The 23,090-nt window shown below is 47.4% G+C and overlaps 1 protein-coding gene across 3 annotated transcripts in view; it reads left to right on the top strand.

Annotated features, from left to right (window-relative positions):
* The window catches only part of Ubash3b (ubiquitin associated and SH3 domain containing B), a 138,693-nt gene that overhangs the window by 64,060 nt on the left and 51,543 nt on the right, over positions 1–23,090 (top strand). Inside the window, exon 1 of one of the 3 annotated variants that reach the window (XM_028755878.1) lies at positions 20,535–20,597. The exons of the other annotated variants lie outside the window; for them this stretch is intronic. The gene's annotated coding sequence lies outside the window, so the exon portion shown is untranslated. Of the gene's footprint in view, positions 1–20,534; positions 20,598–23,090 lie in introns of those variants that run through there. 3 annotated transcript variants of the gene reach the window in all.

The following is a 23,090-nucleotide window of genomic DNA, read 5'->3' as shown; positions in this document are numbered from 1 at the left end:
TACAGAGGAAAACTCAACATCCTGTGACAGAAGAGTAGTGTGATTTAACCTTTTCCTCTCTCCCTCCCTTCTTCTCTATCCTTCCTTCTATCCTTCCTTCTATCCTTCCTTCCTGGACAGTGCCTCTGGTGTCTCAGTCTAAGCTAGAATTCCTCTGTAGCTGAGGAGACCTTGACTGTCCGCTCCTTCGTCTTGCATAGCTAAAGTACTGGGATTTCATACCCAGTCTCCACACCCAGTTTGTTGTGGCTGTGTACACGACTGTGCTGGCACACAGGGCTTCCTGGATGCTAAGCAAGTCCTCTACCGCCTGAGCTACCTCCCCAGACCTAGAATTTAACTCTTCAACAAGAACAGTTTCCAGAGACAGGTTACTGGAGCAGAAAAGAAAAGAAAGGTAAGGCCTGCTCCACTCAGTCGTTCCAGCCTCAGCCTCACCCCTTTCTTATGTGGCTGCTAACTATAGGCCTTAGGAGTCAAAGGAGGCAACCAACAACAGTACCTGGCCTTTCTTGGTTTCAACAAAGGAAAACAAGACTGACCAGTATCTATGTAGATCTGAGAGTCCTGGTAGCAACCGTTAAGCCTGCAGTATTCAATGGATATATATTTGCTTTAGACATAGGAAAGTATACAGAAGACGTTCCTGTGTGGAAATGGGGAAGCCATGTTCCAGGCCAAAGGCCCAGCAGGTGTAAAGTCAGGGAAAAAACAGTGTATCAGGGGTTCAGCAGGTCAGGATTGTAGCGATTTGTATGGGGTATGGAAGGGAAATGACGTGGTTGAGTCTAGAAGGATGATTTGGACCATTCTCAAACACTCCGGATGACTTGTGGGAAGGATTTTTATCCCTAAGTGGTAGGATGTTCCTGGGGGAGTGATCCCAGGGGATGCAGTTGAATCTTAGTTCTAGAATAATCGTGACATTGTAGACAGTGTGTCTTAAAGGGAGAGAAGGTAAGGCCACAGAGCAGACTCAGTAGAGAAAGACGAAGGTACACAGAGGCACCTGTGGAGCAAAGGTGGTGGGCGCAGTCTGACTTCGTTTCTGGTGCTTTGGTACCTGATCAAAGAGGAATATGGGGGCACCAAGAACGGCCTGCCTGATTTCCATTCACATCAGCACTGTGGGCCATTTTCAAAATTAAAATGTATCCACTGCTGTTCCTACACAGTCCCTGCTTCTGCTAAGTGCTCTGCCCTGTCCCATCAGAAATGAGTTACTCACATCTCTGGAATTGGTTTTTTTTTTTCTTCCTGTTTCTTGGCATACTATCTCATTCTGCAATTTAATATTCTGCGGTCCAAGGGCTTGTCCTTTACACTTGTTGGGCTCCTTCTGTTTTAATCCAGTAAAAATGACTGGTGTCATTCAGGAACATAAGGCATACAGAATGAGCACCTAGACGTTTCCACCAAGAGGCTGATGCCCTTGTGGAGAAGGAAGATAGAAATATACATATGAACCAAGGCCGAGGGGGAACACAGGGGCAGGGACATCAAGGTGGCTCAGTGGGTAAAGAAGGAAGGAAGGAAAGAAGGAAGGAAAAAGAGCTAAGGATCATAGCTGGTTCAGGAAGATACAGGAAAGGTGGTTTGATGCTATTTTTTTGTTTGTTTTGTTTTTCAAGACAGGGTTTCTCTGAATAGCTCTGGCTGTCTTGGAACTCATTCTGTAGACCAGGCTGGCCTTGAACTCAGAAATCTGTCTTCCTCTGCCTCCCAACTGCTGGGACTAAAGGCGTGCGCCACCACTGCCCGGCTGATGCTATTATTTTAATTGAGCACCTACTACATGCCATATTCTACCCTTGGTGTAGAGAGTAGGGTGGAGAGTGTGGCTCAGTGGAAGAGCACGTACCCTGAGCACTTGGTGTGCTTAGTTTAACCTCTAGTGCTGTGAAACAAACAAGAAGAATAAACACTAGTCTAATCTAGATTCTCAAGGAGACAAAAAGGCGCTAAATTGCTAATTAAACCCAAACAGAAACAGAAGTATGGCACGAGAGCTCATACCTGGAGGGAAATGCAGAAACTGAGACAAAGCAGTGGAGATTTACGGTGGGATATGGAAGGAGGGCAGAGACATGTGTGTTTGTGTATGTGTGTGGGGGGGGGGAGGGGGGCGGGGGAGGGCAGGCAGTGTTCCTGAAGACAGGCTGCAGGTTTGCGGCATGCTCAGAAACCTGAGAAACACTCTCATGTGACTAGCAAAAATACAAAGGGGGAGAACCGGCTAAAGGAAGCGGAGTCTGCCAGGAAAAAATGGAGGACTCCGGCTTCTCTCAGTTGCAACAACGTATCCTAAGGGAAACAGAGCTCTTGAACTTTAGAATCTATGGATTATGGTATAACTGGTTGGAAAGGGCGTGACTATGAGTCTATTAAGTTCTGGAATAGTCTGAGAGTAAGACGTGAGAGACGGGGCGAAGCCAAGGATGGACCCGAGGTTTTTAACTTGACTGAGCAGATGGTATTGGCATTAACCAAAACAAGCAGGAGAGCGAGCGGCAGCCCTGCAGGCGGACAGAAATGAGTCCTATTTTGAGTCCTGAGATTTAACGTAAGCAAAATATTTAAGGGGAGATTTCCAGTGAGGAGCTTGCTCTGGAAGCCCAAAATCTGATTGAAAAGATTTGCTCTGACTCGGGGATTAGCATGTCAAGAGTTAGTGGCTCAGATCCTCTTCCAGAGTTTGTGACTTGGAAAGAGGAAGGCAGACGGGCAGACCCCCAAGGACTAGCAGTAATTAGAGTGTCTGGGGGGAAGAGAGCAGGCTGACGTGGAGCAAGAGAAAGGAGGGGAAAAAGCCAAGGAGGCCGGTGTCGTCTGGGTAGTAAGAGAGGACAGGAGGAGTGTCTATGATGGGAAGTGCTGTTGAAGGGTCAGGCGACCTTCACAGAGCCCATCAAACTGAGTGCAGCAAGCCCCCTCTCCTGACCAGTCACACAGGGACCTTGGGCGGCCTGTTAATTTTACACTCAGCTCTTGTATAAATCAGATCGCTTGTATGCCATTTAGATGGCAGGCAAATATTAGCCATTGTTATTCAGAGGCACGGAAGGGTTATTTTGGAACTTTAGGGAAGACAAGTGTTGAGGAAGGGCCGTATTAGAATGACTTTACTTGTTTGTTTGTTTGTTTATTATCAAGACAAGATCTCATTTTGTAGCCCTGGATGGTTTAGAATTTACAGAAATCATCCTGCCTCTGCCTCTTGAGTGCTGGCGTTAAATATGTCTGCCACCATGATCAGCCTGTTGTTATTGTTGTTGGTGTTGGTGCCCAACAATAACAACAGGTGTGTGTGTGTGTGTGTGTGTGTGTGCTGACACATGAGTCCCTGTGTCTGAGGTAGGTCCTTGATTCTTTCCATCCAAGTTCTATACCTTGCATCTGCCTGCCCCACTCTCCTGGGTGGATGCTGAAATCTAAACTCCGGTCTTCATTTTTTTACAACAGGCGCTTTTTGAACTGAGCCATGCCTCTAGCCCTGAGTTTACTTTTTAGTCAGGGATCGAAGTGAAGTTGAGGGTTTGAAAGAGGCTGTTTAAAGGCAAAGGAGAAGTTCTTGGGAGGAAGAGACGGTGGCTTGGCTTTCAGTGGGAATAAAACAGCAGCCTGCCCAGTGTTAGGCACAAACTAAGGAAACTGGAACTGTGCAGAATGTCAAGAGCTTATATGTGATGGCTCAGAAGAGGCAAGGGCTGTGTGTGTGTGTGTGTGTGTGTGTGTGTGTGTGTGTGGGTGGGTGTGGGTGTGGATCATCTTTAAGTGCAGTGAGAGTTTGAGGCCAGCCTGGGCTACATGAGACCCTGTCTCAAAAATAGCAACAACAACAAGTTGCGTTGATGAGTGTGAATCCAGGAGTGCAGCTCAGTGGTAGGACACCTCTCTAACTAACAAGGGAGAACGTGGAAGTTTCCTCTGTGAATACAGGAGGGACATTGGCAACGTTAAAGGATTAGAGCAACTACCCAGCTTGTTTTAGGAAAATTGGTCGTAGCAATGGAAAGAAGAAGGGGATCGTAGAGGAATGAGTCATGTAGGGGATGGCGGGAGAAATTTTAATATTGCACCAAAACAACACACATGTAGCCTTTTAACCTTGGCTAGGTAACACCTCACTGACTCAGGTTTCTCCTCGACAAAGTGGGACTATCATACTCTGAGGCTCTTTTGAGTCATATTTTATTTTAAAAAATATTTTAGGCATCTTATGTCAAGTATACAAGGTGGTACCTGGGCACACGGGAAGCGTTTTAATCATAACCCACTCATCTTTTCTTGCTTCCCTTTGTTTTCAAGGCAAGTATGAGAGCCGAGGGGGACAGAGTGTTTAGCCCACAAGCGTGCAGGCTGAGTGCCATTCACCCGAATTCCTATAAGTGTCAGGTGACTATGGAAGCCTGCCCATAATTCTGGCTGAGTCAGGGGACCTTGGAGAAAGCTGGCTAGCCAGAGGAGCAGAATTGAATTCTGAGTTCAGCAAGAGACGGTACTTCAGTAAAGTAGAAGGCATTCGAGAAAGACACCCAACCACAACTTCTGGTCTTGACACACATACACATACATGTGCCCTCACACGTGACCCTGCGAATAGACCCACACAAGCACGTGCAAATCGATTCCCCAAGTTTGCTATATTAGAAGAAAACAACACTCTTGTCTTCCAAGAAAAACTGTCTACGGAAGGTTAAGTAGAGCCATTTATGGCTGCAAACGTCTGTGATCCCTGCATGCCCCAGGCTGAGGAGAGAGGCTTTCTGAGTTTAAGGCCAGCCTTGGCTACAGCATGAGTTCTAGGCTATCCTGGGATACAAACTGAGACCCTGTCTCAAGACGATCAATGTACAACAACCAGAAAAACAAGCAATAGTGAGGATAAGGTAGGAAATGTTTCTCTGACTACTTTCTGGTTTGGCAAACTGACACCACATTGTCTCAGTGTGAGACCGTTTGTGTTTGGATGTGGGTACAGGCAAAAAAGGAACCGAGGAGCATGAAACTTCAGACATTGACCCACAAAGAAGGGGAAAATTTCTTCTCCAACCCTTTCACCCTGTGTTTCATGATAGCTGATTGCGTTAAATTATTATTATGGGTTTTTTTTTTTTTACTCTGAAAATGCTATAACTGGGTGTTTTTCTGTAGAGTCAGATGCTCTATATGTCTGACTTTTGCACACTCACTATTTGATTCCATTTTGTTATGCTCATTCAGTAAATATTTACTGGGTGTCTGCTCACTGTCTGGCATCTGTGGTGCCCAGAAGGGCAATACCCAGCTTCTCACTCAGAACGCTCCCCTGTTATACAGCGCACGCCATATTTTGCTGGAGCCTTAGAGACATAATTTTAGTAGATTGTAGCCAAGTGTTACAGGAGCTACCAACTGGCTTTAAAGCAGGTCGGGTGTCAACAAGAAAAAAAAAAAGTAACTGAGAATATAGCATTTGATCTCAGAATGGGAGTTGGATTTTCCCAGGTGAGGTGAAACTGGTGGGTTTCCTCTGATACTCAGATGAGAAAGCACACACTTGAAAAAGTCTGGCTGGGCTGGCAAGATAGCTCAGTGGTCAAGAGTTTTTCTGCCAAGCCTGAGGACCTGAGTTTGTTTCCCAGAACCCACATGGTAGAAGGAGAGACCCAATTCCCACAAATTGTCTTGTGTCCTTCACGAGAGCACTGTACTTGTACTTGCAAATGTATGCACACACACACACACACACACACACAGAGACCAAAAGTAAAATAAACAAATAATAAAGCAACAGACTAGGCAGCTCTGAAGAGAGCAAGCCGCCCACAACTGCAGTATTTGGACAGGACACCAGCAGCTGCTTACTGGGAGCAGAGCGTGTCTCCTCAGTACCCACCAGGGGCGGGATCCAGGATGCCAAACAGAAACCAAAGTCCAAGGATGCTCACGTACCTTATGTACACTTCAGTGTTTCTTGTCACCTGCACTCACCCTCCCATATACCTCAGACTGTCTCTCTTGGTTACTTTGTAACACCTGACCCAGTATAACTATGATGTGTTCATTTATGGCTGCTACAGCGTTCCTCCTGCCAAGTAGATCCTCGGGGGTAAATAGCTTGTCAGGCCTGACAGCAGGTGCCTTTACCTGCTGAGCCATCTCTCCTAGCCCCAAAGTCTATTTCTGTCACACACACACACACACACACACACACAGAGTTTCAGATTGGCATTATCTTACCGCTGATTTAAAGGCTGTGAGGTCACATGAATCAGAATCTGTAGGGACTCACACAGGGTAAAAAAAAAAAAAAAAAAATCCCTGTTTCTCTGACTTCTGTGCTCTGTGTTTTCTTGTACATCGAATTGTGAAATTCTCCGTTTGACCCTCGTCCTAATATTGCAGTATTTCAGCCAGCAGAAACAAACCCAGGCAGAGAGACAGTCCTACAAACAAGACTTGGCCATGTTGTTTATTAATGCGTGAACTTCTGTAGGGTGGGGGTGTGACGGTCCTGTCGTTGGTTTCATTTCAAGCCCCTTTACTGGACTCAGTTCCTGGAGTGGTTATTCATGCTAAAGGATCCATGGACTATGCTAAATACCTCAAAGGCAGCATCTACTGGTAGGAAGCTGACTCTTTTGGATTAGGAGACCCAGGGGGGCCTTCCCTCACTTGTCAGACAGCACAGACCCACAAGGAACAAGTGGGCCACTCCCTTTCCCTCTCCTAAGCCCCACAGATATGAACTCCCTGAACTTGGGTGGCCTGGCAGCATCAGAGTCAGCAGCTCCGTCCAACCCCTCCCCTCTTCCTCCCGTGGGTTTTGCTTCCTGGACCTTTTTACTGTCCATGGAAACCAGCCTTGAGCAAGTCCTTGGGCTTCATCCCACCTCAGCAGGTCAGCTCCCTGGGGACAGCTCTCCCACACTCAGCAGGAACTTGGCCTACCACCTGGCCCAAGCCAAAGGTCCAGGCTGACTAAAAAGATCCAGTGGTGGAGTCAAATCCCGATGACCCTGTCCCCACCTAACCCCCGTGAACAGGGCACAACACACAGATGGTCTCTGAGGTCATCCCAGGCATCTCCTTCCCTGGTCGACTCTTCCTCACTTGTCAGACAGCATGACATCACCAGCCGCAGTGTGACCTCAGGGAATGGTGCAGCCTGGAAGGCTCAGGAGGGGGCTTGGCAGAAAGTAGGGGGACTGGGAGAAAGAAGGCGAGATTAAGATAACATTCCAGTCAGAACGAACAAGACGAGCCAAAGAGAAGAGCAAGAGTCTCTGTGCTCCACCCTGAAGGTCTCTAGGAAAGGAAATTCCAGGGCTTCCCCTGAGTGCAGCCCATTCTCTTTCCTGTGGTCTCTGTTGTTCCTCTCTGCAGGGCCCAGCTGTTCGGAGTGCAAGATCTGAAATAAAGAAGGTTGTGAATGATGTCACATACAGAGAATCTGGTCTGGTCCTTCTGTTCCATCTTATCTCCTTCCTTCATGCACAGTGTCACTGGATCTAGCCTCCTCGTCTGGTCTGGAGGCTGCCTGAGACATCTGACCCCACCCTCCAGCACCTCTTTGTAGAGAAAACAGCAAAAGGCCTCTGCTCACTTCAGAGCGTGGAGGCCCATGTCCTTTACAGGGCTGCTGCTGAAGAAAAATGGTTTTCATCATTTCTTTTTTCAGAGAGACAGGAAGGGCTGGGGTGCTTGCCTAGCACACACGGAGCTAGGGCTCTGTCCCACCGCTAAAGAAATGATCGACGGCACCAGCCTGTAATCCCAGCACTCAGAAAGGCGGGACCATAACAAGTGCAAGGTCTTCTTTGGCTGCACAGAAAGCTTGTGGCCATCCTGGGCTATATTTGTTCTGTATGAGGAGGGAGAGAAGGGGGGAGGGCAGGTCATTCACCTATATAAATGTTATTTTTCTATGACTTCTTATGCTTGTGTGAGTGTGTGTGTATGTGTGTGTGTATGAGAGAGACAAAGGAGAGAGAGAGAGAGAGAGAGAGACAGAGAGACAGAGAGAGAGACAGAGAGACAGAGAGACAGAGAGAGACCAAGCAAGTGAGTACTGTGAGTATAGTAAGTAGTCCATACCATGAGGTGAGGCGGGCAGTTCCCTTTTCTTTCTCAGACCTGCCCATCTAAGCCCTGTTCTTTCATTCAGAACCAGGGTAGCACCAGGCATGGTGGCGCACACCTTTCATCCCAGTGCCGTGGAAGCAGAGACAGGAAGATCTCTGAGTTCAAGGCCAGTCTGGTCTACAGAGGAGTTTTAGGACAGCCAGGGTTCCACAGAGAAACTCTGTCTCGAAAAAGAGACAGAGCCAGAGTGGGAGACTTAAGTTGTGACAGTCCTGACAGCAGAGAGTTGGGTGACCAAAGTCTGATTTGGGACCTTGGAAACAAAGAACTTAATCTCTGCTCTCAGTTCCTCATCTGTGAAATGGGCACATGATAACCTCCCAGATGATCTTGTCCCGAAGATTAAAGATTCACAAAGGGCAGACACTGTGACTTGGATGGCTACATAGGTGAGCTGTTGAGACCTCTCCTAGCCAGGACGATCCTGTGTAGGACCCGGGCCAAGTCCTGACTTTACAGAGCTCAGCTTTCCTGCCTGTGAAGGAAATGACATACGGTGTCTTTCAGTGTCTAGCCTTGCACCCGGACCCTTCTCAGCAGCCCTTCACCAGCACCCACTGCACCACGCAGGTTTCCTGTTTTGAAACAGAAGAAAATTTTGGGTGCTGCCCCTTTAAACAGCTGAGCCTGGGCGTGTGGGGGTGTGGACGTGTGAGTTTGTGCTGTGTGCACACATGAATGTTTATGTAGGAATGTGAGTTTGAGAGAGAGAGAGAGAGAGAGAGAGAGAGAGTATTAGATGTGCGTGTGGGTGAGTACATGCATGCCAGTGTGTGCTGGGTAAGTTCATGGGCATTGCTGTGTGCAGTTAAGCATGTATATTGCTGTGAGCTACTTGTGTGTCGTCGCCGTGCTTATTTGAACATACTTGACTGTGTGTGAATGTGTCTGTGTGACAGTGCATCCATGTATGAGTGTTGTGTGGGGGGAATTCCGTGATGAAGAGTGCTTGACTCAGAGCCTGACAAAGCACCCCACAAACTGAGCTGTATCTCTGTGTGTGGTCACACGTGTATCATGTATGTGTCATGTATGTGTCATGTATGTATCATGTATGTATCATGTATGTATCATGTATGTATCATGTGAATGCAGTCGCATGCGCCTGTGTGTGTTTCGTGTGATGCTATGCATCTCGTATAACAGCGAGTGGGCCAAATGTGTTACTGTCCTTCTCAACCCAAGGAAGGCCAGCTGAGGCCCCTATAGGAGACACTAGATTAGCTGTGGAGGGCGGCTAGCAGCTATGCCTTCCCAGGGGCATTCCTGCCCAGCAGTCTACAAAGCTCACTTCTCAGCCTGCCCAAGGTCTTTGTTTTCCAAACTTTGAAACAGAAAATTCTCTACCACTTCAAAAAGGCTTCATTAGGAGTCTGATCACAGTACAGAATCGATTGCAAGCCTACTAGCTGGAAGGTCTAGGTCATTTCTTCATCCCTGATATGTAACAGTTCCTGGCAGGGAGCAGGTACAGCCAATTCATTCAGCAACGTCTGCCTGTCCATTAACTATGTACCCGAGGCTGATTAAGGCCCTTGGGATTCAAGGCATAGCATAACAAAAATCTTTGACCTCAGATAGTTTATTGTCAAAGAAGACAACTCCAATCCCATACACACACACACACACACACACACACACACATACACACACACACACATTTGAAAATGTGTCAGATATGGTTATGGTTATTGCTGGGTGACAGTGGGGTCATTTAGGGCTTTTCCTGGAACTGTTTAGATGACACTAGACCTTTTCTGGTTATCAATTGAGGTCATACCTTTTCTTCATTTAAAAAAGGAATAGTGTTCCACGGGCTTTTAAAAAAAAAAAACTACATTTATGAATTTACTTGGGCTGGGCATGGCTTGTGTGGAGATGAGAGGAGAACTCTTGAGAGTTGACTGCCTCCTTCTACCCTGTGGGTGCTGGAGGCTCACCTCAGCTCTTCAGATTTGTTGACAGACACCTTTGTTCACTGGGCCATCTCACCAACCAGCACAGGCTTTTGAGAACAAAGAGTTTCCCTTATTGAGAAAATGCAGTCGTCTTTCTCTTTCCCAGTGTTCCCTTACCCCTTGTTGGTGGCCTGGTGATAACTAGCAGTGTTCCCATCTCTCTTCTTGTCCGGATGACAACATTCCACAGACCCACCCAGGCTCAGCTTAGATCCTTCCCTGTCTGTGGGGAGAGTTAGCCTTTCCTCCCTGCCATGTTTTAAGTGGTAGGGGTGTATGCATATAAGGGTCAGGATTGATCCCTTTGGCCTAACTGAGCTCCTGGAGGGCAGAGACCCTGATCTCTTGCTGAATCTGCCCGTGCCAAGTGCAAAAGCCCCGTCCTTCTTAGACACTCAGTATGGACTGGAAGGCTGAGTGAATGGTGGGTGGGCAGATGGAGAGCTTTTTCAGAAGTGAGGTTCTAGGCCTAGAATGGCCCCAAGGAGGAGGAGGATCTCCTTTGACGTAAGAAGACAGTAAGCAGAGGGTGCCCGCCATCATGTGAAGTCAAAACACTGTGTTGTGGCTTAAGTCACCTGAGGTGGAGGCTGGCAAAGCCGCCCTGCCGTGTGCTGGGCTGTGTGCCCAGGCTGGTACCTCCTCCCTGGGAGAATCGCAGTGTCAGGAGAAGAGCATTCTCAATGCAGTGTGACCGTGGATGTGGAAGGAACAGACTGAGTTGGGACTTCGAGGGCTAACAGAAGAATTCTGTGACGTGTTGAGAGGCCGCAGAAGACGGGTCATCGTTCCGTTCTTTTAAATGTTTTTCATATTTTAACTTTGAGTGTGGTGTGTGCGCATGTGCATGCTGCGCGCGCACGCACATGCCTGTGTGGCGGGCTGAGGCCTGCTTGTGGAGGGAGTTGGTTCTCTTTTACCAGGCGGTTTCCAGGGATTGAACTTGGATCATGAGGCATAGGCAGCAAGCATGTTTATGCTCTGAGTAATGGCGCAATCCCACCAGCCCCTCCATTCTTACTTTATGCATTTTCAGGACATCCACTGTGCGCTCCATTAGAAGACAAAGCAGATAAGACACAGAACCTTATTCTGAAGGACCGCACAGCCCTCTGGGGGAATCTAGATAAGGGACTTGTGGGAGTTGCTGGGAGATTTGCGATTCAGAAAGGACAGTTCTGGAACTTTTTTTTTTTTTTTTTTTCCTGATTAGGTTAAGTTTTAGCTTGGTCTTCAAGTCATCCTTTAATTCCCGGAAGTAAAAAAGGGGCATATGAACAACTCCAGTAGAAGAACAAACTCAGTAGCTGGGACCCCTACAGAGAAGTGCAGGGCATGACTGGGTGGTGGGGAGGCTTCCAAGGCTACGGGTTAGCAGGGAGCAGGAGAACTAAGCAGGGACGTAGATGCTCTAAAGGATTTTTAAGCAAGACAATGGCTTGGTCCAAGGTAATTTTATCAAAGGGAGGACTGAACATTCAGGAATGTAAAGGAGGGGGAAGCAGCAGCTGAGAGATTCCTGAGGCTGCCCAAGTGAGATCACACACACACCGGGGATGAAATGAACCAATAAGTAAGAGCGTGTCCTCAGAAAGAGCAGGGCAGAGCGACCTGGTGGCAGCAGCCGATACCTGGGGCTTGTTCTCTTTGCTGTGAGAGCCATGCTGAGACAAAGTCAGACAAGAAGGGAAGCCAGGCACAGCGGTGGACATCTGTGATCTCAGTACCAGGACAGCTGGGACTGGAGGATGGAGAATTTAAAGCTGGCCTAGGCTGTCTAGCGAGACCTCGTCTCAGAAGACCAAAAATAAATAAATATGGGAAGGGAGAAAAATACGTACCGGAAGAGACAAAAGTGCCAGTGTCATGGGTCCCGTGTTTTAAGTGGTAGCTCTGATACTTTGAACCATTGTCTCTTCTGCTGGAGTCACCTTCCCCCACCCAGCCAGTCCCATGGGGGCTGTTGAGAAAAAAAAAAAAAAAAGATAACCTACATTTTAATTTCTTTGTACACAATAGGGTCAGCACCTGCAGTGATAGTGGCTAGTGTAGGCTGCTGCAGTTAAGAGATAAAAACCAACTCTGGGGGAGGGCCAGCCAGGGGCCCTGAGGTCATGAGAATGTTGGAAAGTTTTCATTATAGAGACACAAAGAAAACAGGTAGAGCTGTTCAACCTGGACGGAACAAAAGAGCATCTCTAGCGCTGAGGGTTTGCAGCTGAGGATACACTTCTATAGTCAAGACTCCCTAAGTTCAAATCCTGTGTCTGCAGCTTAAGATTCACATACTGCCTTGTGCACATACTGTTTACCCTTCTGAGCCTCGACTTCCTCATCTGTGCAGTGGGGATGATGATGCTGAGCCAGTAGAGTGTGCTGAGCATCTGGCCTAATAGTGGTCTACCTGTTGAAGGGATTTTGAGACACCGAGCAGGTAAGGAGACAGAGGAGTGTGTGACGTTGTGGGGAACACACAGCCTTGGCTTTGAAATCAGGATGGGATGCTGATTCCCCGTGCTGCAAAATTGAGAGCTTGGAGATCTGCCACAGGCTTTAAGAGATGCAGTGACAGAAAAAAGAAAATTGAGCTCCCTCACACAGTGGCTTAAAACGGACAGAAACTTACTTCTTCCCTGTATCGTGAGAATTTTGAAAAACGGTGCGTGGCTCGGCTAGTTCCTGAACCGCCACCATGTTGGTGCTCTATGTCTCTGCTCCGACACACAGCACTGGCTAGCCAGGAGCGCTGGCCTGGGACCCACGAAAAGCTGTCCTGGCTGCTGCCTTCTCTGGCCAGCTCTGTGGACTCCATGGCTCCAAATATGGCCTTTGGGTCAACTCCACCACCCTCACGGTTCTTGGCTCAGAGCAGACAATACCCACTAACCTTGAAGTACCCAGTAGAAAGAATGCTTAAAGATTATTCAGTGGATTTATATATCAGCAAATACTCAATACACAAGATGCCCACACAATTAGAATTGTTGCCCAATATCTAACCTTTTGACATGAATAATTACTTGAGACTGCTAGAGACCCATACATTTGCCTCCATTTTCTTCTCCCTCCTTCCTTTCCTCTTTCTCTCTTTCTCTCCTCCTCCCAACTCCTGGTTCTGCCTACCTCTTCTACTGCCCAATCACTGAGCTCCAATGCAAATACAATGTGGCAGGAAAATCCTTGCAACCCTTCCCTGTTCGCAGTGATGACAGAGACCAGCCTGTTACTTAACCTCCTTTCTTTTCCTGGACGAGATCGTTTGTCTGTGTAACTAATTATGGAACGCTGACCGACACATTTATCTTCTTCTTGGGTCTTCTCTGAATCCTTCCATTTCCTTCCTAAAATTGATTTTGAACCCAGAACAAGAAATAATAATTTTGTCAAAGGACAAGAAACATGTGACCCGCTAAGAGTGGCTCCGAATTGTGTGCCAATACCTGCCCCTTTCGCACACATGGATGCTTCAAGCTGACATATCCTTAAGCCTCTTGGCTCTCATAAAACCACATATTAGGGAGAGAAGGGTATGGAATGTAGGAGAGTCCTCACCATTGGCTGTGTTTACATGGAGAACATCTTCATGGATGACATCTGTCATCTGGGATGACAGAATATTCTCTTTATCTGAGTGGTCCCTCTACTTTCTGTACCCTAGACCACACATGACAGGATGGTTATTGCCACTGTGAGAGGAAGAACTGTCTACTGACACATTCTCAGGTTGGCTCCCTTGTGGCTTTCGAAGCCATCAGAACCCCTCCCCAGGGAAGCAGCTGATTCATGTACCACATGCCCGTCTCTGATTGGTCTCTAATTTGTGGGGTTGGCAGCCTGGAATGTAGTCATTGCAAAATGATACTAATCTCCCAGCTGAGTCCCAGAGCAGAGCTGCCTCTGTGGATGCCGTAATTGTATGTAGCTGATAATTATTGCTATGTGAAGGCGCTCTGTGTATTGGCAGCGCTCGCCTAGAAAGATAATCACAGTGATTTGCAGCGTGCTTTGCATGGAGCTTCTAGAATATTAACACAAGACATTCACCAATTGCCCATGTACACCAGGTGCTGTATAAGTAAAACCCCCTAAACAGCACACTGTGTATAATTGTATCATGAGGCAATCAATAAAGCAACCATGGGCTAGCTGTGTTGCCAAATGTTCCCAAAGGCTCCCCAATCCTGAGAGGTGGCAATAATTCAAACTCAGCTCCCCATGTTTGACCACTTCACCCCACTAGTGAAAGTTTATGAGGATATATAATTATTATTCCACTCTTTTTTTGGGGGGGTGGCTGGAGGTGAGGGGGCAATGTCTCAGTACTCATGTGGCCCAGGCCACATCATTTTTACTTTAATTGGTGAGATCACAGTATCCAAAAAAGTTTCCCTGAATCTCTGGTAAATAGCAGTCTTGGCCTAAAGTTTCGGGCTCTGTATTTAGTATGCTTACTAAGGAAGATCAATGTCCCAAAGACAAAATCTGTCCACCCTAAAGAAGAAGGATTACCAATGCTGATGATGGATGAGCACCAGTGGAAGATGCCAGCCTTCCTCTCTCCTTCCGCTATACCCATCAGGCTAGATGGCCATTCTACTCACATATTTGATACGGCCTCAGTTATACCCCCAGAATTGTACACTTTTAATTTAAACTCTCAACGCTGCAAAGACCTCCACTCAGCCAGTACTGTGTATGGGAAGGGTAATATTATCTGTGATAGCAGCACTGTCCCTCAGGCAAGGGACTAAATCCACCCATCGAGCTGCTGCACAGTCAGGGAGAAACCATTCTTCTCTGAGGCATCTTGTGAACCGAGTCCAGGGAAGCTGCGAACCCCGACTCTGCTGAATTCTCCTGGCAGGTGCCATTTCAATTCTACCTTTCTAGAATGTTGATTCTCAGCAGAACCATGAGACTCTAGGGAGTTGCAAGGCAGGGAGGGACATGCTTCTTCACTTGGGTTTTCAGATTCTAAGCCAAACTCTTCCGTCAACCTCACCTTTCCTTGACTATACACACCTGCGATCACTCAGTAAGACTCACACGCTCACCCCTTCTCTATCCTCTTAGGAAGGAGGAATCTAGGGTTGGAAATCTTAGGGGTGTCCTAGTTACTTTTCTGCTGCTGTGGTAGAGCATCCCAACAGAGCGTCGATAAAAGAGAAAGGATTTATTCGGCTTACAATTCCGGATTGTGGTCCTTTGGGATGGGGGAAGTTAAGGCAAGAACTTAAAACAGCTAGTCGCATCACAGCTGTGGTCAGGAATGGGGAGAAATGAAGGGATGTGTGTTTGAGGCTCAGCCAGCTTTCTTTACTCATAACAATTCTAGACTAAAAACCATGGAACGGTCTTCCCCTGTTTCAGGCTAAGTATTCCCGTAACCGTTAAGGCAGCCAGGACAGCCTACCTGCCCCCAACATGACCACAGGCCAACCTGATATAGCCCATGTTGGTATCAGGCTCTGAAACCAGTGACATCACATCTAGGCGACCCTCACATTGCTACCAAAGCAACCGCCATACACTCCCAGAATCCACCTGGCTACCTCACCTTTACCTGGGAGAGGCTACATCACCGCCCATATAAAACAGAAAGAAGCCCCTGACCTCGCTCTCTTCTTCCTCTCTTCTTCTCTTCTTCCATCTTCTTCCTCTTCTTCCCCACTCCTCATCTTTCCCCTATCTCCTGAATAAACTCCACTTGGAACCGTTTGGTCTGGTGTGGTCTGTTCTAAGCCGCTCTCGAACGTCTATCAGGCAATCCCTCACTGAGATTCACTTCTTAGATGATTCTGGGTTGTGTCAAGCTGGAAACTGGTTTTAAGCAAATATCACTGAGGAAGATACACTAGCAACAAGCTTCGGGGTGGGGGGAGACTACGTAGGCTTAAAGGAACATGAGTATGTGAATGCCAGGAAATGAACACCTGAAGACAGGAGCTCTATATGGGAGGCTTGGGATTGCAGTCACATGTTTGTCCATGTTCCCTGCCTTTTCCTGTTTGGTGCCTGGTCAAAAGCCAAGAATTTTAAAGTCATGCCTGACAATGGATATCCTGCACTAAGTCAGATACAGTGTCTCTCCATAGATAAGGCAGCCGGGTCCCCAAAAGCAAACTTCAAACTCTCTTACACTGAGAAGCATCTTCCCTCCATCCCCTCCACATCTTCCAGTCTTCCTGGAAGCAGCCTGGGTTTACCTCTGCGGCCCTAGGAGGTGTACCGAGCCCTCTCTGCCAAGCCTTTTGAATTAGCGCCACACGGGCTGGTTCCAGGCTGAGATCAACTACGACTGGTCTTAGAGATGCTTCCAGCCTAACTGTGTTCAGCTTCAGGGCCACCAACAAGACCCACCTCCTGGCTCCAGCCTGCCCTATAATTAGGTGTTTTGATTGGATGATTTGATTTGACTCTGCCAGAGCTGTTGTGTTGTCTAGGGCCTCTCAAAGGCAGTGTTTCTGCCTGGCTGGCTGCAGCCTTGCACTACTGAAGGCCGTGTTCATTATGAGGAGGAAGGAGTAGAGACCCCACACATCGGCTTTCTGCAGCAGCTGATCATCCTCCAGGGAGCCATGGCTGGTAGTGGTGCTCCCAGTCTCTCTGGGATGCTTTTGTTAAGTCACTGGCCCCCACCTCAGATCCATCACTGTTGCACCTTGTCTTGGATCCATCCCCGCCTTTAGAGAAACAGGTGCCTAGGGTTTTGGCTCTCCTCTGTGGTGCCGGGAATAGAACCCAGGACTTCAAACTTGCTAGACAAGAACTCTACTGCCCAACATGTCTCCTAATCTGGTCATTGAGGTCTGACCCAGAGTGGGACTGATTGCCACAATCAAAAATAATTAGGTATCTAAACTAAAGCCTCAAGTAGCTGAAACTTTACATTCCTTTGTTTGGGCTGGGATTATATCAACGTATTTTTTTTTAAAAAAATGGAGAAATTAATTATTACCATTTAACAAATACAGATATTTGAAATATTTGTACTAAAGCATAGAATCAACTGAAGGAAACATATATAGTCTACCTGAACAAGCTACTTTTCCACACCCAGTTTTCTTTCTGATGTATCTTTTTACCACCACCACCACCACCACCACCACCCATGCCATATTTTGGCCAATCTATAAAACCAGTCACCCTCTCTCATCCCTAAAAATCCCTATTTAGTGGGGAGCTGAAGAGCATTGTCCCAGTATTTGCCCAATTCCCAGTGAAGGCCTTCCTGGTGTACTATACCATGACGAGGGACATTACATCATAGAACCAGTGTGCCAGCTCAAGTCTCGCCCTCTTCATGGAAAGCCAAAGACATCATCACTGGGACCTCACCCCCTGACATCAGCTAATCTCAATTACTTCTCAAAGAACCTACCTCCAAACACAAACATGGGAATTAGATCTCTGGTACACAGACTCCTGCAGGACACATTCAAGCCATCGAGGGCACCAATTCCTCTCTTGAGAATTGGTCAACATTGCTAAGGAGAAGAGACACATGAAACAACCAGAGAACAAACCCAGAAGGGAGAGCATGTTCTAATGTCAAATAAGATGACATAAGAACGCCAGAGTGAGGGCTGGAGAGGTGGCTCAGCTGTTAAGAGCATTGGCAGCTTCCAGAGGACCTGAGTTCAATTCCCAGCACCCACATGGCAGCTCACAAACTTTTATGGCACCAGTTCCAGGTGATCTGATACCTGCTTAATGTTTCCTTGGGCACTGCATATACTTGTTCATAGATATAGACATATGCACAGGTAAAATACTCACGAACATAAAAATAGATTTAATTTAAAAAAAATGCCATGGTGATTAGGACTGAAGTGACAGACAGGGTGAAGTCACCTGGAGAGGTTTGGCGTGGAGGGGAAGTATGAGGGGAGCAGGCTGGACCAAGTAGGATTATACATGTAGCAAACAGAACCAGGCTGTTTCACTTCAGCAGAGTTCTCCCTGATCGTCTGAAATAGGGGCTCCCTGGTCAAATGGGGCACAGGATAGATTTGCTTACCTTATTTCATGTGTATGAGTATTTTTCCTGCATGTATGTGTGTGTGCCATGTGTGTTGTACTTGACACTGGAGGTCAGAAGAAGACATCAGATCCCTCGGAACTTTCTAGTTGTGATGGCTGTGAGCTGCCGTGCAGTGCTGGGGTGTGAAGCCAGGTCCACTGCAAGAGCAACAAGTGCTCTAAACTATTGAGCCATCTCTCCAGCCACCAAACTTCATGATAAGCTAAGCCTGCCACCTTGTTTTAACCAAAGAATTGCTCTCGTCTTGTCTTTTCTGTACTCTTTACTACTGAACATAAAACAGTACACTTCGCGCTCTCTGCCAGGTGCGTTATTCAATCAGTCACCAATCAAAGGTATTAAAAGAGATGTGGGTCTGAACTGAATACGCAGAAAATTTTCCTGACATTCTCTACATCATAAGAGTATAGTAATTATATATTACAGTTGGCCTTATCGGTATCAGAGATTGTTTTCAAGTATTTGGGAGCCAGGAATACATAAAGAGACCTTGTCTCAAAAAAAAAAAGAAAGAAAGAAAACAGAAAAGAAAAGCTTTGGGGAGGATAGTCATGTGTCATCATGCCATTTTCTACAAGGGACCTCTGCATCTATTTTTAAATCAATGTATTGGGTGTGAGGGATAGGGTCCCAGAACCAATCCTCTGAGGATGCCAATGGAATGAAGTCTTTGGGGGAAACCAGCTGGAGCTTTGGACCATGTCCCATGACCTAGAGAGAGCCGATAAGGTCCCTTCTACAGTGAAGGCTGACTGCCGCTCATGAGGAAGGGGCTAGAGTTTGGTGTGACTGTTTTATCTAGCGCTCGGTATTGTAAGCATGACCCTTGCTTTGGTATCTGGTACCAGTTTCCAGTGAGGATTCTTCACGCCCCCTCCTTCCCTGCAGCCCGGACCTCTGTTTTATCTACTCATTTCAGCTCAAGGTGGGGGAAACCACAGCCCCACTTCCTCCCCTTGTGGGTAAAAGAGACTCCCTGGGCACAGAAAAACACATGAGCTATTAGAACTGGGAAGGGTCTGAGAGCTCCGTGAGCCCCTTTCATTTCTTAGAAGCTTGGGAAGGGTGGAGGACAGGCCAAAGGTCACATGATGGTTGCTGGGACCAGAGCCTGGCTGTACCTCCAGTGTCACCCTTCTATCCACCTGCCCAGGAGCTCATCAAAAGGGATAGGGAAAAAGACAGTGGGTGCAGCCAAAGCAGCCCCTCGAGTCTGAGGTCACTGAGTATGCTGTGCCTTGGCTTCCCTTGACCTTGAAGATGTGTCATGCCCCCCACCACCACTCCCAGCTTTCAGTGGGGAAGATACATGATGTGATCCAATTGTTTCTGCATCTGGGAAGGCAGTTAATGAAAGTTAATACCTGCTGCCAGCCTCAAACTGCACAGTGCCATAATTCTAAATACTTTAGCTGGAGGACTGCAGCCTTTCTGTCCGCTCTCAGGTTCTCCATGTCCCGCCCCATCCAAGGAATGAGTCCCGCCCCAGATAACTCGGAGAGAGCAACCGGGCTTTTGACTTGTCCCCTGTCAATCACTTGAAGAAAGAGAAGATTGGGCTTTTGACTGGGGAGGGGGCCAATGGAGGAGGAGTTGCCGGCAAGAAAGAGAACTCCACAGACAAGCATACACCCTCTGCTTCTGCATTCACCGAAGAGGTTCTAGCCTGGACCTGGTTATCTCTCCCTCCCACACCACCGGGGATGCTGTATCAGTGAAAAAGGAAGTAAAGCAGGGGAAGTGACTCATTAGGATCCTCCTCTAACCGACCCGCCCCCTCCTCCCACCCCCACCCTCAGACAGAAATGGAGTTTGTCAACTCTGACTCAAGGTCCTATCTGTGTAAGGCAGGTTGAATTATATTGGGGGGAGGGGGAAGGGAGGGAGGGAGGGAAGGAGGGAGAGATAAAGAGAGGCAAGAGAAATAGGGGAGGAAAGGAAAGTGAGAGGGAGAGAGAGAGAGTGAGAGAGAGAGAGAGAGAGAGAGAGAGAGAGAGCAAGAGAGAGCTGGTAGAGCCATAGACCAACAGACCATGGGTTTGCCTTGTGAGTGCTGGGGGGGGGGGGGGGCCTGGAGTTCATTGTGGAGTCTTGTATCTAAACACCACAGTGACCCCATTGCTTTTTATAACAGAGGACACTGGACACGGGTATTCCGGAGCAATTCATGAACTAAGGCTAAGGTTAAGGAGGAAGAATGACTAAGTTAGGACAGGAGGAGTCAGGCCCCATGTAGGCACAAGCACTACCACAGCTTGGCCTGACAGGAATCAAGGCTGACCACATTTGGGGGCAGCATTTGAATGTAGCAATCAGAAAAGGCCATGGGGGAATTTCTTGAGATCACCTGACCTTGAAGTATATGCAGAGCCACCCAGAGCTTGGTCAGACACCCCCCTTCTTCCTACTCCAGAAACAGGAGACCACATTTTGGTAGAAGAGCCAGTGGCTAGCTGAAACTTCCACATGTAAGCTAACATACACTCCCCCGTCTCTCTCTATGTTTCTCTGTCTGTCTCTGTCTCTGTGTGTCTCTCTCCCTGTTTCCTTACCTTTCCAATTTTATTTTAACTTACCCAGACATGGTGGTCCATACTTGTAGTCTCAGCACCTGAGGTTGGAGAATTGCTAGATTGAGGCCAACCTTGGCTGCATAGTAAGACTCTGTCTTTAAAAACAAACCAGTAACTATTCTTCTAGTGGTCAAATGGTTCCTTGCTTTCAAATTTTGTTTTTATTTTTTTTTCAATTAACTATTTAAGATGTATGTACATGCATCGGTGTGTCGTATGATGTGTGTGTGTATGTGTGTGCACATGCGGAAGTTAGAGGACAATTTTTGGAAATCAGTTTTCTCTTCCACCATCTGGTTGATGGATCAAAGTCAGCCTGTTAGACTTTGCAGCAAGTGCCTTTGCCCACTGAGCTATCTCCCAGCCCTATGGATTTCTTATTTATTGATTTATTGATTTATTTGTTTATTTATTGCCTCAAAACCATGCCAAGAGAAGTGCCTAGCATGGTGTAGAACATCCTGCCCTCATAGCCTTCTTCACTGAGCCTTTGAGGATCATGGAAGAGGAAACGGGTCTTGAAGAGTCTCAGGACACTTCCTCTGAGTGTCTGTGCTGTGGCTCTCTTCTCCCGCCCGCTCACCAAAGGAGGAAGTTGTTCTGTTTCCCCCAACCTCTGCCTTCTCCACTCATCCCTGCCCCCACCATTATCTCCAGTGCCATGATCCTAAGTCCCAGAGCAGAGCCCATTTTGAGCTACTTGAAGACCCCTTTCTCTTGTGACCTCTCATCTTGGATGGTCCCAGCTGCTGTTGAAGGCTATGATGCCTCCCTGTGGAGAGCTGAAGCAGGCCCTGGAGAGCTGGAAAGAGGAAGCTGGACCCTAGGGAGGGCCAAGCTTGAGAAGGAGGAACAGTCCCTCAACCTGTATGGCCACACACTCGGCAGGACCAAAGGCAAGCTGAGGGGTCTGCTTCCTCTGTCTCTTGCCAAGGTCGGCACTGCAACTTCCAGCAAGCTAGAGCTTGTCTAGAAGCTCAAAAGGTTGACTAAGTCAGAAGGAAAGCAAGTGGTACCTTCTAGGTGGGAAAGAGACTGTAGTGTCCCTGCACAGAGAGCAGGTGGGTAGTCAGAAGACCTGACCGCTTAGCTTACCATGTAGCTGTGGTAGGCTCTCATCTTACAGCCCCAGTTGGTCTGGTATTTGATAATGGAGTCCAAGCTGGCCTCAAATTTGTGATTCTCCTCTTCATTACTGGTCTTCCGGCCATGTCCCACCATGCCTGACTCAAATACCAAGTCTTAGTGCGCGCACACACACACACACACACACACACACACACACACTATTGAACCTGAAAATAAGAACGTAAGTATCTTTGTCCACACATATATTATTTAGGTACTGTGTAGTGAGAGTCTTCGTGGATGCTACATACTCAACATTTCACTTGGGAAGTGATTGGGATACAGAGGCAGCATGTCATGAATGGATGTCATGAGTGCCTAGTGAAAGAGACTCCAGGGCTAGGAGCATAGCTCGGAGGAAGGTGCTTGGTTAGCATGTAGGATTTGATTCCTACGCTATAATAGATAGATGCTTAGAATATATTCCCTTACTCCCCTTCCATCAACCTGGAAGAGAGCCCACATTGCAACCCAGCCAGACTGGCCCTGATCTTAGACTTCCAGACTCTAGGCCTACAAAACATTAATTTCTGTTGTTGTTGTTGCTTCTGCTGCTGCTGATCTTCCTCCTCCTCCTCTTCTTCTTCCTCCTTCTCTTCTTCTTCCTCCTCCTCTTTCTCCTCTTCCTCTTTTTCTTTGTGACTTTTGTTTTTTTGAGACAGGGGTTTTCTGTGTAGCCTTGCCTGTCCTAGAACTCACTCCATAGACCAGGCTGGCCTCAAATCAGAGGTCTGCCTGCCTCTGCCTCCCGAGTGCTGGGATTAAAGGTATATAAATTTCTATTCTTTATCAGTTACCTCACTCAGCAATATATAGTTATCACAGTCTGAACTAGGACAGTATATATCTATTAAATCTAGATAACCAAAGCCATGTGTTATTATTAGACAATTGTTCTGTGTGGTCTCTGTCCATAATATAAAATTCATAAGTACCTGCTGGTCCCTGTTTCCTGCTCTACTGAGACATCAGAAGTACAGGCTCATACAGTAGAAGGGCTCTATGCAGTCAGAAGGCCAATAGGAATATAAGAGTTTATTAGGTAATGGAAGGCTTCCTTGAGGGCCCCTGACCTGCAGAAAGCATTGGTATGTTTACTGTACCCCAGCGTTTGTGGTTCCTCAGCCTCTGTGCTCTGGGAGCTGAGACTCAAAAATGGGGAAGACTCAGGGAGAGGGCAGGTGCTTAGGCCAAGCAGACAAATGGCTGCCTAGAGAGTTGGGGCACCCTTCTAACTTCCTAGTGGGTTTGATAAGTCTC

The sequence above is a fragment of the Grammomys surdaster genome, unplaced genomic scaffold, assembly GCF_004785775.1.
Source record: "Grammomys surdaster isolate TR1022 unplaced genomic scaffold, NIH_TR_1.0 126086, whole genome shotgun sequence".
In the NCBI taxonomy this organism is placed as follows: Eukaryota; Metazoa; Chordata; class Mammalia; order Rodentia; family Muridae; genus Grammomys; species Grammomys surdaster.
Note: the sequence above shows the minus strand (reverse complement) of the source record. Positions and strands in the feature narration are given on the sequence as shown.